This window comes from Siphateles boraxobius, unplaced genomic scaffold, assembly GCF_051911475.1.
Source record: "Siphateles boraxobius isolate OS27281-9 unplaced genomic scaffold, OSU_SipBor_1 7, whole genome shotgun sequence".
Taxonomy (NCBI): domain Eukaryota; kingdom Metazoa; phylum Chordata; class Actinopteri; order Cypriniformes; family Leuciscidae; genus Siphateles; species Siphateles boraxobius.
The window spans coordinates 26,902,946-26,923,865 of NW_027509197.1; the positions used below are offsets into that span (position 1 = coordinate 26,902,946).

At 40.0% G+C, this 20,920-nt stretch overlaps 1 long non-coding RNA gene across 1 annotated transcript; it reads right to left on the reverse strand.

Annotated features, from left to right (window-relative positions):
• Window positions 1-283: 283 nt before the first annotated feature.
• LOC143723299 (uncharacterized) lies at window positions 284-13,692 on the reverse strand. The gene is made up of 3 exons (XR_013197079.1): window positions 13,224-13,692; window positions 5,080-5,143; window positions 284-1,120 (listed from the first exon to the last, which is right to left on the reverse strand). It is a non-coding gene; the product is annotated as an uncharacterized LOC143723299 (long non-coding RNA).
• Between the last annotated feature and the right edge of the window lie 7,228 nt (window positions 13,693-20,920).

Genomic DNA, 20,920 nt, shown 5'->3' on the forward strand with positions numbered 1-20,920 from the left:
ATATATGAAAATGTCAGAATGTGATTTTATATTGCGTGAATGCAGAATTTTTCTCCTAACTTTCATTGTGTGTGTGTGTGTGTTGTGGGCGGGTGTATTCAGACACAGATGGGTAATAGTGATAAGAAGCTCTTCTGGGTGTATGGCAGAAATATCTTGGATGTCTTTTTAATCCCTGGTGAAATTTGACAGTCTGTCATCGGATGGAATCTGTGCAGCCCTGTGAATATCAAGCTGAACCCATGGTAAGAATAAACAAGGAAAATAACTGGACACATCATAGTTTGTATAATTTCAGTACTTTTATTTTGTTTTATTCTCATACTAGAAATATATCTTTTTCAAGCATGCATAATGACTAAACAACTCACCTATTCAATTTCTGAGCAGAGCAGAATTTTTCTACTGGCCTGAAACCCAGCAGACAATGTAGCTGTAGATTGTACCACACAGAAATCTACATTGTATGCCAGGTTCATGACAGCACAATAGAAATCATCCTTTGCTTTCCAAATTTGATGCAATTCGGCATGTCTGCGCATTCAACTCTCATTATTTGTCAGCCTTCAGCAACTCAAAAATTTGCACAAAGACAACCCCTTGTGACAGGCAAATCACAAAGGGAATGTGACATGTCGCCTTGTCCTTTGTTACCTAATCACTTAAACTGAATCTTCAGCAGTCAAACAAGAAACAATGTCTCATGCCTTCCATTCAAAGACGAATGGTTCCTCGAGACTTTTAGCTATGCTGTGAGAGTTCACTCACCTTGATCAAATTGTTTTAAAGAAGGGCTGGAGACCCTAACAATGAACTAGGCTAAAAGTGCAAAAACAGCGCTGAATCTGCCTGCTCAAAGAGAAAGACTGTTATGACGTGGGCTGTCTTTAATGTCCATGAAAGAGCGAGTCCTATTCTGACAGGATGAAGCACACATTGTGATAACATACCACACAATCTGAAAGGAATGTGCCAACAGGAAGCAGAAAATGCCATCAGAGACCCAGTAGCCAGATGTAGCTTCTGATTGCAACACAGGATCTACACTGACTACTGAGCACCTCATGAGCACCCTAACAAGCCAATGGCAGCAGTCGTCCACTCGAGCCGTCCTCAGCGCCTGAGAAAGACAGAGAAAGAGAAGCCAATGGTTAGACAACCCCAAATCAAAGTGTCTGCAGCTTTGGGGAATGACAACAGCCCTCCTTTTTGCTCACAGCACATAGACAGGCAGCAACGGGGAGGGGGAGCTAATCTCCTGATGGGCATTTTTAAGCATAGCCAGGGCCGGATTTATGCATAGGCATTCTAGGCATGTGCCTATGTTTGCACATCGTTTTAAAAAAAATATTATTATTATTTCACTCTAATGGAACAATTAATTTCTAAATTAATACAATTTTAAATATCGGGCAGAAACCTTGTATCTTCACATTTCGTCGCTTTTCCCCCCCATAAATCATTACTATTGGTCACCCTTTGTCTGTGGTTTTTGCAAATGTTTAACCATTGATACGTATTCAAAAGAGCTTGTGACTAAACCTCGTCTCTCTATTGGATCCTCAAACTGTCAGTCAATCCTCATAACTCCACCCACTTCTATCGTGAATGAAGTGCAGCATGCAGTTTGGACCATCTCCACTTGTTTGCAAGGGTAAAAAGAACTGGTTGTTTGAATAAGTACAGCTCTTCAGTCAAGAAACTTATATAAACTCCATATAAAGGATAATGTTTTATGTATTTAAGGAGTGGAGAAGTCTGTTTTTTAGTCTAGTATTTGTCGTCAAGTCATAGTCAATCAGTCATAGTCAAAACCCTTCATCTGTTATAACATGATATTTTTAACAAATTAAAGAAAAACCGAGCGCCCATAGCTACAATACTGTAAATTGATAAAAAAAACGTAATACGATTTTAGTGGAATGTTAATAATGACACATGCAACTGTCTGACCATATAAAGACACAATATCAACGTAGACAACACAGTGTTTTAATAATTTAAAAAATAGTGGGGTTTTTTCATTCTTTTTTTTTAAAGAAGCGGGGTTTTGACATTTGAGGTTTCTGCCCGACAGCAATTATATATGTATGTAAGCTAAAAAAGGAGGTAATATGAGGTAAATCCAGCCATAACCATAGTGTTAGCACTCTCGCAAATATTTCTCATTCTTTCCCATTAGCCTGGAGGCAGGATGACGGAGGCCATAGCTTCGGCACGTTTTAAAGGCGCTCATTACACTCTTTCAACTGAACTAGAGCTGCATTGTGAATTTTTATCATAACAAACAGCAACATAAACCTTTGTCAGACCTGTTAATCCTGTTAGATATTATGAAAATGTAAGCCTGGATTTGCGACTACTTCCAGAATCCACTAAGTGGTTTGGTAAGCGTAAGTCCGCCTCAGTCAGAGCACTCAATTCAAGTCTTATTAATTAGAAGTGGGTGCTTGTTAGCTGCCCAGGGTGCTCTTTGATTGGGTCGTCATCTAATTAAATCATCCTCATCTAGATAAACAAAAGAGAGTGACTCACATTGTGCTGAATACATCCTGTTGACAAGGATGGTGAGAGCGTCAGGCAAATTATGTGAGTTTATTGTATTGGTTAACAATAAAGCATAATCATTCGCTGTTTGACTGACAGGAGGACGCAGAGATTATATACTGTATGGCTCTATTTCCACCTTCCTGTAAAGGCTCCAGCTCTGCATACCTGAGACCTTGTGACTGTATTGATCAAACATACTTCGACCAGCTGATGGTCACTTGACTCCAATTTTTCTTCATTAGGGAGTTCATTCCTAACCTGAATTCCAATGCTCTTTCCCTGCTTGGTGTCAACGTTCAGCCCTCTGTAAGCAGGATGATTAGACCATGGGACAGTGGCAGCATGAGGTCTGAGAACTACTGACAGTTTTTATCCAACAAGAGACAGTAGATTGACTAACTGTATCTGGTTGATACATAATGGTAAAAGGATGGACATTTGGGGGTAAATCATACAAAAGGGAACCTTGCCTGCAAAAAATGACCATGCTAATCCATCAAGTTTCTTGGAGTACCATATAAATAGCAAATTAAATTAATGTTATATGGCTCACAGAATACCAATAAGAGTGTCCACCGGTGTAAAAAAAGTAATCATTATTTCCCCCAAAATGTAATTTTTTTTTAATTAATAAATATTATCAAGTTTTTTTTTGGGAGTCACACACCACATGACATTTTAGATCATGAAAAAACCTTAAGAATATCCAAATTAATTTTAATTCAAGAAAAATAAAAAGAATGCTTTCAATCGGCAAGGATCCGTTAAATTGATACAGCACGGATGCACTACATTAAATTGACGGTAAAAACTTTTTAAACAGCATTTTTACAAAAGATTTCTATTTTTTTAATAAATGGTGTATCCTGGAGTATCCTGAAAAAAATGATCACAGTTTACACAATAGCACAACTGTTTACAACATTGATGACAATCAATGTTTTTTTGAGCACCAAATCATCATTTTAGAATGATTTCGGAAGGATCCTGTGACACCGAAGACATGCAGCTTTGCCATCAAATTACTTTTTAAAATGTATTAAAAATAGAAAACATTTATTTCATTGTAATAAGATTACACAATATTATGGTTTATTTTATTATTTTATTATTATTCTTTTTAAGTTATATTTTTGGCCTTTTGCCTTTATTGGACAGAACAGTGAAGAGGAGAAAGGAAGCAATGGGAGGAGAAGGGGGAACAAGATCGCGAAATGACCTTGAGCCGGGACTCAAACTCGGCTTGTTAGGGTGAAGTGTCTACTGCGCTATATGTTGGAGCACGGTCCACAAGGCTATGCTCCGACATTACAGTCTATTTGTGATGCAGCCTTAGTGTGAATAAGAGACTTCTTTTAAAAAATATATTTAAAAAATTTTCTTAAAGACCACAAACTTCTGAACAGCAGTGTAAATAGACAAAAAGATTTTTTTAAAAACCCACCATTGACCCATATATCAAAGTATGAGAAGATACTATCGCTGTACCATGGTACGGCCGCAGCACTCTTTTGTAAGTGAGTCTTTATGAAACAGTTAAGGCCATTTAGTGAGCCCTGAAATGTCATGTGAGAGTGGCCTTAATAGAATTGTGCTGGTAGAGAATGGATCTCTGTGTTGCTGTGCCTTGTAAACGTGGGCTTAGTTTATGCTAAGCTAAAGTTATGATTACGCGGCTTAAATGAAAAACTGACAGTCCGCCATTTTGACTGTAAAGTGCTTTGGATTCTAGGGTTTAAAAATTCTGTCAAAATTTGCTGTTTCAATATCCTGAGTGACAGCTGATGTTGCCAGCTATATTGTTTCATTCTGTTCCATTTACTTTTTATCCACTGATTGTATTTTTTTCTGGCAGCACCAACAACGGGCTATGAAATTAAATGCACTTTGTAAAGAAGTGAATCACAAAAGAAACGCTTTAAGTAAACTAAACAATTCATGTGATGAAGTTACAAATATACATGCATCCACCACCCCATTAAGCCTTCCTAATTTGCTTCGTGCTACAAAAGGGTGGGGGAGCGTGCCGTGAGGCTCTCAAGGGAGGTATGTGCTTCCTGCTGCAACACTATTGTCTGCCCCTAAGGAGAAGCCCCAGCCCGCGACTTCACATGAATGACCTGTAAACATTAGGAGAATTCCCGCACATTCCATTCATAACCTTCCACAGTCACTGCTCAGCCCAAGGGCCTGCTAGTCAGCACATAAGATACGGCTTGTCTTGTAGATACTAAAATTCTGAGCTAAGGTTCATTTCAAAGTGCTGTGGTAGACATTTCTGCACATTTCACATTAAATGTGATGCTGTTTCGCTTTGCAGTATGTGTAAGCCCGGTTTTGTACGTAAATTTTATATTCTATTCGAACACTTTGTTTTGACACTCTTAAAATGTCTAAGACCGAGTTTATTTTATCACATTTTTTCATTATATATTTATGCATCCAAAAGACTGAAGATACTGAATAAATTGGCAAATTTGCTGCAATATTAAATTATATATAAACAATCAGAAATAAGCATGTGCTCACCTAAATTGAAATGAAGACATGGAGCATCATGTGATCTGAATATATTGAGCCCATCTGAATAACCCTGTAAGAAAATTTGAGAATTTTTTTTTTTTTTAATGATTCAACTGATGACCATGATAATACAAAAGCATAAACAATAAATTATTAATTATTTAAACACATATAAACATCTAAAAGGCCACACAAGTCCTCTGATATCAATAAAAATGGATCTTTAACTAACATAGGCCCCGTACTGAAAGAGTGAGGCCCACTCTACCCCACACCGGGCTTTTCATTGAGCACACAAACAAAAGGCTTTTTTCCCAGTGGACTAAACTATGAGATGATACCACCTTTGTTTTCATTGGGTCTCATTCATGAAACACGAGCAGAACGATTTTTTGTGTAAATCGTGTGTAAAGTGGTTCTGGCGTAAATTTTCGGATTCATTAAAGTGTTCGTATTTTCCAAATGTTAGTTGGTACGCAAGAAATCTACACCTGCTCCCAGCCACGGTTAAATAGTACGCTTAACACCTGAACGTTTTGCTCATTAATAAGGCTGCATTTTAATTCACCTTAATCGGGTACATATTTACACAGCATTTTGAATAAATATTATAACTATGTGTTATAAACTATGTGTAATGGAGATGGAACACTATGTGTTTGGTATCTATGGATTCAGAAGACCCTAAGCTAACATAAGCACGCATGTAATATGTTTATAAAGGAAGTATGAGTGAAAATGTACAATAAACTAATTTCAAAAACTGAAATTCGATTTTTGGCATTTATTTCTGAACATCACACATCACACAACAATAGTGAACAGTCTTTGAACAAAAAATTTATTTGTCAAAGCCTTTGCTTGACAGACATGTGTAATTGTTAAATAAAATGTGTAAAGAACAGTGAAACATTTTACTTTATTTACAAATAGTCCCAGGCGTTTTTCTTAGGAATGCTTAGAATTTTCTAAGCAATGCTTTCTCCTCGTCACTCTCCAGTAATTGATCCAGAGCTTGTTCCACCGTAAGTCGTTTACTGCTCGCCATTATAAAAGTGCTAAAACAATAAATAATGCTATAATTGTATGTGTGTATATATATATATATATATATATATATATATATATATAATTGTTCTGTCTCTCTCTCATTTCTCTGTGTGCTCTAGCTCCGTAAAGCCTTGTTTATACTCGACGCGTTTGTTCGCTTTCTGTCTTCTCTGCCACTCAATGCTGTTTGCGTCATATCCCTTATATATATATATAGTACCACCCCTTGCAAGGCTACAGAGTCCTCCGATTTGCTAGAATACATCATCGTAACCTTCCTCTGATTGGGTAAGAAAAATATTACTCCATCAGCAATTTTTCCATTGGTTGTTGCTCGTGAATCTACCAAACAACATTGATTTCATTGGCCTTTGACGAAGTGGTATTGCACAACAAGGAAGTGTTTATACAAGCCGGTTAAGTTATCACTGTTTTCAGCGGAATCTGAGGAAGACGGCAAAAAAGACCGCACCTCTCTATCATTAATAGTTTTTAAGATAATTACACATTTGTAAAAGTATGCCATTTTGGGCGGTACTGCCCAATCCGTCCCCAAAGGGTTAAAAAGTGAGGGCCTTTAGGTGGCCTTATGAACAGACATCAAAGTTAGGACTCGTCAAAGCCTTGAGGGGAACTCCACAGCGATATTTCAAGAAGAGAGAGTGATTTCTCCCTCGGCTCCGTAATGAAAAACGGATCAAATAGCAAATGTGATTTATATAGCGCCGCTTTTGATGAAAAATGTTCAGCAACATTAATGATAATGATCAATCATCTCTAATGAAGATGTTCACTGCAGGCAGAGCCCAGATCACAGCAGGCTCTGTGTTCATTGACGCAGATCCAGATACCGGGGCAGGTCCAAAACCAGAACTGATGAGCCTCTACTTGTACTACTCACTATTTACAAGAAGTGGGCCAGGGCTGTCTTTTAGGGGGAGGCTGAAGATTGGAGGGGAGGAGAAAGGGAAGAGAGGAAGCTGCCAGCGTAACCTCCCAGAGCTGGGCTATTCCTGGAGCACCAGCAAGTTTCAGTTGATGTGGGTTTCCTCCTGGCTGCCTGGGAGATGACTGGCCTGACCACATCCAGATTTTGAGAGGAGCAGCAGCCGAGCCCCTGACCAGAATGCTGTCAACGTGGTCGGTCACCAAACAGGAACTGAATCATTACCCACAGCAGCCCTGAGCGCAGAAGGAAGGAGGGGAACCCAGGCAAGTGTTCAAGAGGGTGTATGTGTGTGTTTCTATTAGTACATACCAATGTATTTGTAGGAGAGCACAAGCAAATCAATATGTGATGAATGATTCATACCTCATAGAATCACCATTGTTCTGGTCAAACACCACTGAGGACTACGGTATCACTTATAAGACTGTCTAGTCTCCTAACAGAACTATTTTCAATCCTTGAGGTGATCTGTCTGATAGCCAGCGCTGGCTTAAGTAAAAAAAACAATTTTCTACAGAAGGATCTGGCTGTGTTTTGTCCTCTCCGCCTTTGACCTCCTACCTACATGGGGCAATGCTTCTAAAGAAGTCTGGACTGCTTTCTGTCAAAACCGGCTGTTTGCTATGAACGTGGTCGTATTGAAAAAAAGCAGTGAACGGGCCTCGGCTTCATTCAAAACAAAAAAGATATCGCTTTCATGAAGAGGTGGTCTCCTGTCACAGAGAAAGCGGGAGAGTTGGTTTTTAAGTCTAATTCAATTTAGGGTAAGTAGTCGTGGCGTTCCAGGCTTGATTAGGGATTGCATCTGGGTAACCTAGTGTTGATAATCAACCTCGATAGGGTTTCGGTGATACGATCGTACGTGGAGAGTATGGCCCCGGAGATTCATTTCATTTACCCTATGCCCACTTGCCCCTCAAGGGGGGAGGTAAAAATCCGATCACCGCTTTCAACCGACTTTCTACGAATCAACGTGTAATTCCATTAGCCTGATGGATAGATCAGATAAGGGTGCTCGATCTGCCATCAGGAGGGTGAGCGTAATTGGCTCTGACCGGCTTATAAAATCTTGCTAACCAGCAAAGAGACCGGATCAGAGAAAGAGGCTCCATTTCTTTGAAGAGTTCAGGGAAGGTGAAAGGTTTCTGCAATGCTGCCATTGTGCTGGGAGTTCCCCTTTTTGCCAAGACCTGACCGACTCCAGAGCCGGGAAGTCCATTTGCTTTATGGCTTGTAATGTGTGTCCCCTACAGATGGGGCAGGTTTGAAGTGAAACGCGATCCCATACCACTCTACCATACACACGAAAAGCCGCACGCACTCGCTTTGGTGCCATTCGGAGACCAGCTACTGGAAGCTCTGCACTGGACTCTGGGCTTTTGGTGAGGAGAAGCGAGAGACTATTTCCAGAGGGCTGTATTGATGGGAAAGAGCTGGCACATAACAGAGACTGTAGTCCCTTTACAAGGCCTTGGCAGAAGCGCAGGCTCGAACGAGAAGGGAGAGAAAGACTGAGAGAGAATAAAGGAGTCTGGCCCACAGCACACCCACTCACACGCTGGCCTAAAGAGCCTTCTATTCCCCAGCGCGAACAACTCCCAGTGCTGCCCTGGGCTCAGTCCCACTCTCGAAGCACACTGAAGCGTATAGCATTACACCTAAATGAGGGCCGATAAATTCTTCTCCATTAGGGCAACACAACACTCTTAAAATAGCTATAATACTCACTCTGTTTGAGAGTGCACTAACCCTGCTGCTGATATGCGAACCCCGGAGCACAGATCACAGTAAAGAGTTTGGATGCAGGTCTTCCAGGGCATGAAGCTGGGCTGCTCTGGGTTTCTGCTTTCCATGCTGCAAGTGATCCAGTTTTTCTAGAAGTTCTGTTATTAAAGCCAATCCAGAATAGGATCAAACAGAAAGTTCAATACTGCCAAAACAATGAACGCATCAAGACTTCAATTTTTCAATGCAGCATCAGAAAATGTCCACCACGCTGTAAAAAAAAAAAGAATGTATATATACAGTATATATTGACACCAAATTGCATCTATTGCAATTTGCATATATTATATTTCATATGTATAATATAATATACTGAGAACATCAAAACAGTCCAGTAAATATGGGCCGTTGTGGTCCATAAAATGAAAAGTTATTTTATTTAATGTAATGAGATAAATTGAATTTCTATAGGTGTAATTTCAAACATTATTTATTAATAACATATATGTTATGTTATAATGTGTGTATTTATGGGTAATTAATACTGAAAAATGGAAAACATTATTAAAAATGAAGTATGCAACAGGTACATTTTGATACAATTTCTCTTTTAATAAGGTTATAAAGAAACAATGTGGTGGACATTTTGTGGTGCTGCACGGGAAAGTTACATATAACTATATAAAAAGTATACTATATAGAGAGAGATAGATAGTATGCCAAGTATAGTTTGCATGTAACTGTGAGCAATCAGGTACCTGCTTTATAATTTACTCTGATTGGACACTGGAAATGCAGAACAAGAAAAAGAGAGAGAGGACACATTGTGATCACCACTGATTCTCATTTTCCATGACGTGTTGCCGCACATACTACACTCGTCGTTTATTGGAATTCAATGTACTGCCTGCACTCTGCCCAGGTGAGGAAACACTGCCCATATATGGGCACAGTTACACTGTATTGGGCGTGTGTGTGTGTTGTGCCGTTACCTGAGCATGTACGACACACACACACACACACACACACACACACACACACACACACACACACACACACACACACACACACACACACACACACACACACACACACACACACCTTCTCTCTGTCTGCCTCCCTCTACTGCGTTTCCTTGCGACTTTCATTACATCAGGAGTAGGGAGGCATAGACACAGAGCTGGGAACAGACACAAGTCTCTGACGGGAAATCTGCCTTATGAAGACCAGATTTTGAGCTTGAAACAGAATTGTGCTGTCGTTAAAATAGATAAGCGCAAAAGATGCAGAGTAAGAACTTTTGCATAACCTGAGAAAACTGACCCTGTGGCACATTTGCGGCAGGTATGTCAAGGTAGTGTTGCGCACAGTGACATAAATGTTGCCGATACACACCCATGAATACGAAAGCACTCCACATGGGTGGAATGTGCCAGCGGCTCCCCACACCAGTCATTCCCACCACTCCCTCTATAGGGAGTGTAAGTCTGACATTTCTTCTTCTAAAAAGCCACCTGATGATTCACAACTGCCACTGAAACTAACTGTTTGAAAAAGCATGACCTAGAAATCAGAGCGGCAACCTCAAGTGGATTTTAGCCTCGACTTCAGCCTTGATTCCTAAAAAGACAGCATTTGTGTAAAAGACTGTCATAAACTAACACTTTTATCATGTCATCTAAATACCTTGTGGGCATTGCATTACACTATCATGCGCATTTCAGAGACAACGGAAGCCCTTAATATGATAAACCCGGGTCTTACACGAGAACCACACTGGTGAATATCACAACAAAATTCCTAAATTCCAAAAAAGGGATAGTTCACACAAAAATGAAAATTCTGTCATCATTTACATTCCAAACTATATGCATTTCTTTCTACTGAGAGGAAACCAAAAGGCCTGATATATTTAGAAATATCATTATCTTAAAGGTTGTTTTTAATGATATAAACAAAAAACATTCATCAAAACATTTTCTTTTGTGTACTTCAGAAAAAAAGTAGGACATTCAAGTTTGGAATGACACAAGGGTGAGTAAATGACAGCATAATTGTCATTTTTGGGTGAACTTTACTGTATCTCTTTAAGCCAAACTTCCTTGGGTGGGCATGAGAACTCACCCGCTGTGAGCTGGACCTAAGGGAGTGGTAGATATTGTATAGTTTTAGAAACACAAAGACACGGAGGATGCGTGAGCACGTTGGTGGGCGTAGGCTCTACCGCCGCACCCTCCTGCAAGCACGGGGGGTCAATGTGTGACCGGCACATTCCTTCGGCTGTATGAGGCGTCAGTACACGCACACACACCCTCTCCACACCCAACGCCCAACATCCTCCGACTTCACTTCCTGTCAGGGCCTCACATGGTGGCAGGTAGCCTTGAGGTCTAATTTTAGGGTATCTATTGTTTGCAGTAGTTTCCGGAAGGCGCCTGTGTATAGTCGGCAATAAAATAATTAGGTTAGTGTGAGATGACGGTTTAAGGGACTTTAACTGCATTTCCTGTGTCTGCAGCACAATAGGGAGACTGGGTGAGAGACTTAGTGGTATGCTTTGGAGATCCAGAGTATAAAATTAAATTCTTTCCAGATCAAATTATTACAGTCTCCTTCTTGTAAACTTGTACTGTTGAAAAAATATGTTTTAATAAATTAATATTTTATAATTTACAATAGTATATTGTATTATATAATATATTTTAGAAAATATACACACAACTGTTCAAAAGTTTGGGGTCGATAAGATTTCTTAATTTTTTTTAAAGAAGTCTTCTTATTTTATCCTTATTTGATCATAAATACAGTAAAAACAGTAACATTATAAAATATGATTACAATTTAAAATAAATCTTTTCTATCTTAATTTATTCAATTTTCAGCAGCCATTATGCCAGTTTTCAGTGTCACATGATCCTTTAGAAATTATTCTAATATGCTGGTTAGAGCTCAAGAAACATTTCTTTGTATTTTTGTGGAAATCGTGATCATTTTGTTTTCTGGATTTTTTAATGAAAGTTCAAAAGAACTGCATTTTTTTTAAAATAGAAATCTTTTATAACATTATAAATGTCTTAACTGCCACCTTTGATCAATTTAATGCATCCTTGCTGAATAAAAATATTACTTTATTAAAAATAAATATTATTGACCCCAAACTTTTGAAAGGTAATGTATTTAAATTAATATTTTAAAATAATTTATAAATTTATACATATGTTTTCCAACAACAACAAAAAATCTGACTCAAAGTCAGAAGCTCAACTCAACTTCATTGAAGGTCATTCACGTACAGTAGATCCTGAAGGACAACAGCTGGGTAGAGGGCCGAATCTACTGTGTCTCTATGCGCACATTCTGATTGGCTATTCACTAAGATAAACATATGCAGCCCTGAGCAGTTTTTTTGTTCTATGTACTCACACACAGCCTCACAAATATCACTACAAATATATCTACACACACACACACACACACACACACACACAAACAAACACTCTGCCTTTTTTGCCCAATATTGCAGCAACAGCTGGTCAAGAAGACACAGAAGGTAAATCTAAACACCGGTGATTCCACCCACTGGTTGGCCACTAGTGGGCCGGCCGGCAAACCAGAGAATGTGTCCTCTGATTACCCAAGAGCAGCCGGCCAATCAGAAGTGATACTCACACGCTCCATTCATAAGAAGCCGCATTGTGTAGGGTAGTCTCTATAAATTCTCCCTCCTTCTGTGCTCACTAGACGTAGCCACAACAGACCACTCTCTCATTGGTGGAATGTAACAACCGCTCTCCCAGGGGAAACCCCCAAAATATGTTCTCAGCCTCCAAAAGGCACATAGACAATTCTTTCTCAAAAAGGACCTGCATGTTGTATCTAGAGAACAGCTTCTAGATTAGCCAAAAACAGCGTTTCAACGTAAGCATCGGTGATAAAGCTGAGAAATTGTCCATATCAACTCGGCAATTTGTTTCAGTTAGGTTAAAGACAACAATTTTCCTCAGTTAAGATCCATCATGTGACACAGATGCTTGCACATGAAAGCACATGTAGCACATGTAATGAAGCAAATGAAAGCACATGTAATGAATGGCAGTTCAATCACGCACACACACACACACACACACACACACACACACACACACACACACACACACACACACACACACACACACACACACACACACACAAACACAAGTACACGCATATATATATATATATATATATATATATATATATATATATGCTATATATTCTCAAACACTGTAATAGTAAGAATGCACTGCCTATGTCCCCAATTTCAGCCTATGAATTTCTCTGTCTAGTTATCGAAAACCTGCAAACAATTTCTCAGTTTTAAAGCACACCATATGATATCCATTAGTAGCAAGAGCTCTCTGTCTTTTTTCCCCACTCATTGACTTACTCTGTCTGGGTGAAAAGAGTATTTCCTGATGGCTGCATGTGCGGGGTCCCCGACTTCCCCCTTCGTCCAGACTCTTCAGGAGCCGCAAACTCAGAGAGAGAGAGAGAGCTCCTTTAACGTCTCTGAACTGCTGGAAAACAAAACGAATCTCTACTCAGCTCAGTATTATCAGTCTTCTCCATATGAGTTCCAGGCTCCAACGCTCTCGGTCTGTCTCTCCCTCCTGCCTCTGTCCCTTTTTTTCTCTCTCTCTCTTTCCACTCACATTCTTAAGCAACTAATCAGTAACACTCTTAAAGGGATAGAGACGGAGGAAGCGTGCCGTAGACTCTGAAAGTATTTCCCCGTTTCAGCAGAGACTGAATAATATCATTATCACTGTCACTGAATTTAAACTCTCTATCGCCCCCTCCCACTCTCTCTCTATCTGCCAGTCTTTCTCTCTCTCTCCCTCTAAACAGTCAGTCATACACTGGAGACGGACTGCCAGAGTTCTTATAGTGTCGGGTCGAGGGGCTGAGCGATTTGCCCGCAGCCTATCAGTGTTCAGGGTAGTGTCCTGTTTCAATGCTGCTGTGAATCGAGAGGTTAGAGAGAGGACACCCATTCAGAAAAAAAGAAGGGGGAGAGCGAAAGGGAGGAAGGGAGAGAGAGAAAAGCCGGCAGTCACGGTGAAAAACGCCTAGGCTGTGCCTCGGATCTTTAAGAGCAGGAAACTCCCCTACTTATGTGACCGAGGGACGTTAGTTAGTGTCTTTCAGGGAAGAATTCGCTCCCGTTCAACCAAGCAGTCAAAACACTTTTCTAAACAGGTCCACCATTGTCAAACATGCACATGCCGTTCATGGCGACATAAAACAAGCCTCATCTCTTGATAGCCTCAATAAACTGATATTAGATAAGTATGAGTCAAATTAAAATCAATACAGCTGGATAAATCTGTTTTTCATATTAGAAGTTAGTAGGGAAACAATTTTATCACTCCAAATAACTTACTTTTTTTTTTACTTAAATACTTTACATCCCAATATTATGTCCTTGCTTTCAAATTCAAATGTCTCCCTACTAACTTTTCAAGGATAATTAATGAAAATGTGCTAAAAATGAAATGATTGGTGTTTTTGATCCAGTTCCAGCATCTCAGGAGCGCTGCAACAACTCATCCCGTATCATCTTCTTCATAAACCCCTGACTCTCCATCTTGGAGAAAGTACCTGAATTCTCATCAGCTCTGGGAAACGCGACACCACAGAGGGACACTCGGCTGTTTAATATTTCAGAGCGTCACCTTTTCAGTGTAATAAAAGACAGACTTAAAAGAGATATGCAAAGGAGTGAAAGAAATGGCAACTACCTGCCCATCTCCCTCTCTCCACAGCCGTATGGAACTAGGGCACCACTGAAACTTCTTTTAAAACAGCCATATTTTAGTTGTTAGTCACCGAAAGAATAGTGAGTCATCTCCGTGTGCCGTGTACCGCGCCGCGTGGAAGCTTGCAGAAAGCTCTGTATTTTACCCCGCAACCTGAGAAACACAGCGCAGCTCTGTCTGTAGAGCCCGCCTCACAATACACAAACAGCGGCTGGTCAGCCAGCACTGACGCCCCTCCGATGACCCACCGGTTCTTCAACCACCGCTGATTTTACAGGATGCTCAAATGAGGCTCAGTCATGAGAAGCGAAAAAGAGGGACTTGAAGTCTCTTATGTGACTCAGACATTTCTTAGTCATGCTATTCATTGAGAAAGATTAAAGATTGAAAGATTGTCACAATATTCTTAATTCTAAAAGTCTGAGACTACAATGGAAATTTGCCATTTAAAATATAATTTAAACCTGGAAATAAACAAGTTTTAGGATTTAGAAAATTGTATAATAAAGAAAGCAATTTTGGATTTAAAATATAGAAAGTATTAAATTATATTATTTCTAAGTCACCAATTAAACAAGCAAACTTGTGATACTGGTGACGAAAGGTCCGATTGTAATCAATATATATATATATATATATATATATATATATATATATATATATATATATATATATATATATATATATATAACATTTTCATTAGCAGTTTCAGACTTTTAACCCCCACTTTATATACTTTAGGTCTCTAAAGTTGTATAGATAATTTGCCTTTAGTCTATGTATATCCCTCCAATGCTCCCCATCTCTTTCCAGCAATCTGTACACAACATTCAGAATGTGTTCAAGCTCCTGCTGTGTCAGTCTGCACGGTGAAACTGAGCTTGACCACAGTACAGACAGCGTGTGTTCCTATAGAAGGGAGGAGGTGACGATGAATCACACATCGTAACGTGTCAACATGCCGCTTTGCTGTTTTTATTTTTTATTTTGAAAACTATTTAACTCACTCTCGTACATTTTGTTGTCAGTGGGTTGAGAGCTTATGACTCAGGAACATTACTGTGTAACCACAGGGCAAGCAGGGGCGATTGTTGTTGCAACCATGTGCTTCCCAGTCCTTTCATTTGGGAGAGGAAATTGAAAATGGTGTTCCTAATCTTAAATTCCACCTTAGATATTAGATCAACGTAACATTTTTTTTCTTCTTCTGTATTTTGGCTCATTCAACGTCTGTTTAATTGAACAGCATTAGATTTAAAAAAATTCTTAAATATTGATATATTCAGTATTTTCATATTTAAACAGATCATATTAAAAGGTTTGAAGGATAACATTGAACTATTTATTTCTTGAAGTTTAAATTTTAAACAATAATAATGCATTGATAAAACAATAACTAAACGCTCCTAAACCATAAAATGCTGTAATTTTAATAATATTTATTTGTTACTACAGTGTAGTTTGAAGCTTCGAAAACCCACTCTCTTTATGATTTATTCTTTTTCTCCATTTCTTTCTGCTATTGTAGAAATGAACCCAAAACACAGTGAGATACTAATACTGAATCAAAAATACAAGTAAACAAAGATTAATTTTAAACCAAAGTGCCAACCAATTTAAAAAAAATAAAAATAAAAATGTAATTAAACAAAAGACACGCACACAAATTGTTTTTAAAAATGTTTTGTGAATCACAGTCATTTAGCATTACATACATTTGAGTTAGGGGGCGTCTATCTATAAGCACATAATGATGACAACAACGACAGCTCCATACCAGAACACAGAAATAGCTTCACATTGCTGTGGTGTAAAAGGTGTGCGCTATAGCTGCCAACACCACCATAAATGTAAAGATGAAAGACTCGTCCAGCCTGCCAAAACTGCCCTCACCGGAACCTGAGGCAAGACAGGGGTCAAGACAGATTTAGAAGGAATGCAAGACCGGCATGATTCGTGAGCCTCCATTTTGTAACTAATTGTTCCAAAACAACCCACCATTCCCACTTTAAATTGCATGAAACTAAATCAAACTCAAAGAATCTTTGGCAGGCATGTCTCACTGCAAAGAGAATACGGTTTTCCTCTTTTTCTATGCACAAATAAGCATTAAGCATCACCTGCAAAACAAAGCTGCTCCATCTCAGCAGGTTAAAAGTGACCCATGCTGTAATCAGACTCATCCAGGTTGGTTTGCACAACAGGTACAGCAGCTGCAAATATCAGGTCGCTATATCAATCCTAAGGCACATGGTGGATCTTATGGTAACAGAGGCAGCAGATATGTGTGTGCCCTCATGTGTGTGAATGAGCTGAAATCACATGAGTGTGCTGGGTTCACTTGAGCCACACTGGAATGTGGTTGAGAGACGTCAGGGTGACGTGCTCCCGACTCCAACACCCATCTCCCTGAGCGTAGTTCCGTGGCTTGTGTGCATGCCTGCTGGGTCCTGCCATGCCAGTCTCTGCCAGTCTGGCCCCGGGTACTGGATGGCTATATTAGGTGGCTGCCGGCAGGCAGAAGAAAAAAATGCAGGGTAGCTGTGATGTCATTGTCATGCCGCTGAGGTATGACTTCATGCGTCTTATCGGCTGCAGATAGCACTGCATGCTTGTGTTATATTCTGCCACATGCATTCACACGCTCTTCCTCCATCACCGGCATGCAGACGCAGCTTTTAAAAAGACACAAGACCGTGCACCCAGATACCTTGTAACCATGCCAACCATCTGTTTGACATACTGTAGCTGACAAGACAATGAGGGATTGAGCCGGTGAGTGGAGGCGAATCTGACCCTGATCCAGGAATGTGAAACATTCCTATTGAGGAAACGAAGAGTCTATTAATGATTAGCCTTACAACTGCGGTTATAATTGCCTGACACTTTGTGACTATTGAAGATGCCTCACAGAACAACGGAACCCTTCTGCATATGTGATTGAGGATGGTTGAGGAAATCTATCATGTGACTGATTTATTTAATATGCGATGGAAGTGCTTGTAAACTTCTGTTCTTGGACTGAATCACGAAACTGGGCTTTCCTGAATGTGATGCACTAAAAATCATGTGTGTACTTCAAAATAATGGCAAGAAATGTTTTTACAAAAATAACATTTAACACAAGTGTAGTCTGATAAAAAAACATACAGTGTAACCAGTGTAGTCTGATTCCTGGATTAATTAATCTGGTTGCATAAATGCTTAGAATACACTTACAAGTTAGTCATACATTTTATGTCTTTGAGAAAGGTCATAGCTCTCAGTTTCTTAAAAAGATTGGTCTAATTTGAAATTGAAAAATAAGACTGATTACCCCTTGGCTGACTGCTATTAGTTCTTAGTGTTAACATGGAGGCTAAGTTTATCTAACTGGCCCTGGTTTAATCAGTCTGACGTATCGTGCTGAACTGATTCGATCTGAGCAGCTACTGAATCAACATCTGACTCTATTGTTCTCAAAAGAACACTAAATAGTCTAATAAATAGTGTTCTCAAAAGAACGCTATTTATTTGAAATAGAAATCTTTTGTAAAAATTATAGATATCTTTACTACCACTTTTGATCAATTTAAAGTGTTCTAGCGGAAGAAAAGTTAATTTCTTTAAAAAAAACGTTTTAATGGTAGTGTAAATATTAAGAAAATCTCTTAATTTATTGCAAAATCAGATTTCTGAAACATTGATAAGCACTATTCTACTTGTTTCAAGACCAATTTCAATTAATGAACTAAGAAACTTGACTCTAAGGAACAAAAAGTAAACCTTTCCCTTTGTGACCGATAAATCAATCTGCTAATAAGTATGATGTTATGCCTTTCCTGTCCCATTTGCAGGGGTTTGGGTGGATGCTAGGTGGGACACCGTGAGATACGGTAAAAGGAGCCTGACCGGCTCCTTCTCCACCCCTTGGCTGGCCCTTTAAAAGATGTCAGATGAAAAGCAGCAGAGATTGTTGCTTTCCCTCACTCTCTCTCTCTCTAGCATTCTTCTGTCCTCGCCCCCTCAACACCCACGTCTTTTCTCTCCTCCTCAGCTGCCCACACACTCCCTGCTCAGGCTCACACTGACACACGCCCAGGACCCTCGTTCCCCCAGCCTGCCGCCTCTGGTTGTCCCTATAAACTCAGGATGCGGGACCCCCGCCTTGCGCCACAGTGACCCCATCCGCTCTGGTCCAAGCTCCCCCTCGCGTATATCCTGTGAGTGGGCTGGCCTGCCAGTGAGAGAGAGAGTGCGAAAGGAGAGGAGAGCCATCGCTTCCCTTTTCCGCCCCCCTATCCTGAGCCAGCGCTTCAAGCGAACGAGAATGACCAGCGGCGCAGACGCCCTTGTCCTGGAAGTTCCGAACACGTTCTTTTGAAACATTCCATTCCATGCCAAGAAGGGTTTCCTGCTCTCACGCCCAGCCCCCACCCCGCTGCGCTCGGACTCCCCCGGCCCAGACAAGGGCTCTTTCAGGGCTTCCTGGAGTACCACCTTCAATTATCTCAAGGCCGGAGAGAAAGTGCTGATGTTATACAATGCTGATAAAGTTCACCTCAATGCATTCCTCCCAAAGGCAGAGTGGCGTAATCAAAGGCGGGACAGATTACTCTGGCTCGGGATCGCGCTGGACAACGGCAGGGGTGACAGAGAAAACGAAGACTCCAAAAGAGAGAGAGAGATAAAGAGAATGAGAATTGGGGAAAAAGAAAACCTTAGATTAGAAGATCCAGCAGAACAAGAGAGCCAACAGGAGTGAGTGAGAGAGGGAAGAATTGACATTAAAAAAGGCACAAGAGAGAGTAAGTCGGGGCTCCACTCCAGCTGTTTACAGGGCTACGGGTCACCAGAGTTCATTTCCTCCACAGCACACACGTCTTTATCTTGCTCATCTGCCGACGGAGCTGATAGGAGCCTGGGGGACGCTAGGGGTGTCTAACACAGTCCCAGCCTGTGTCCCTTTGTCTTTAATTTAAGAGGGGCGCACAGTCCACCATCACACATCCCCTGCAGACTTCCTGGTGCTACTGTATTGTCCGCCTTTGCCCTCACGTGTGATTCAGGGTAAAAACCGCACTTCTCTGATCCACAGCGAGTCTCCGTCGGTGTTATGACTGCTGACGCACAATGGTTTTTACAATCATCTCACAGAATTTACAGTCGCGATTTCCAGTTCCAAGGTTTTGGAAGATAGTCTTGACTTATCTGATAAACGATGACTTAATCTTTTGGATCAAAGATTAACAGGGATTCACAAACCCCTGGGGTCATTTATAGACCCCATGAAATAAAAATTGGAGTTTTGAGGCTTTTGCTTATGTCTCTGAGCATTAAAGCCATCTATCTGCAAGCATATTTTTTTCTGAACAGTTCACAAAATAAATATTTAGTAGATGAATATGCTTATAAAATTCACTGTTTCTCACTTCTCACTAGCAATGGACCAAAATATTTAATGACTCATCTTGCAGTAAGCAGTTTTTCCCCCAGTCAAATGCTCTATAGAATGAGAAGATCCCTCCCATTATATATATATATATAGAGAGAGAGAGAGAGAGAGAGAAAGAGAGAGAGAGAGAGAGAGAGAGAGAGAGAGAGAGAGAGAGAGAGAGAGAGAGAGAGAGAGAGAGAGAGAGAGAGAGAGAGAGAGAGAGAGAGAGAGAATTTACATTATCTACCCTTTAATTTTAGGGTAAAAGTGTAAAAATAAACAACATTTTTTTTTTTGTTATTTAAGTTGTTAGTGTGTGTGGTAGAAACATTACCACATATAGCCTATGAAAATACCAAATTTCGATATCTTCAACAACGAATGAATCAAAAGCAACACATTTCTGGTTTGGTGTTGATGGAGGGCTACAACCTAAGGCTTTCTGATGGAGTTGACAAAAATAAAAGAGTTGTTCTTTAATTGATTATTGTAGTGAGGCAGACGGTGCACACTGTATGAAGGAATAGGGACTTCACAGCCTTGTCAGGGAAACAAAAGTATTCTATCTAAACAGTAACATATAAATAAGGACTAAAAGAGAGTGAATACAATAATCTTTGACATATGACTCACAGCACTGCATCATTCATGTGTAATACTACTCTCATGAAAGAGCACAAAAAGATACTAGTCACAGGTTGAGTAGAGGGGATGATGTGTCATCGGTTAGATGAAAATAAACAAGTCAATTGATTATTCAGCTGCATATCATTAACATCCACAGCCAGTTTTACAACACATTAGAGGTGCAGGAGAGGTGGAAGACAAAAAATTAGAGGAGAAGAAAGGAGAGGAGAGGAGAGAAGAGGAGAGGAGTTGCCCTGTGTGGGTCTGAACAAGGATGAGTCA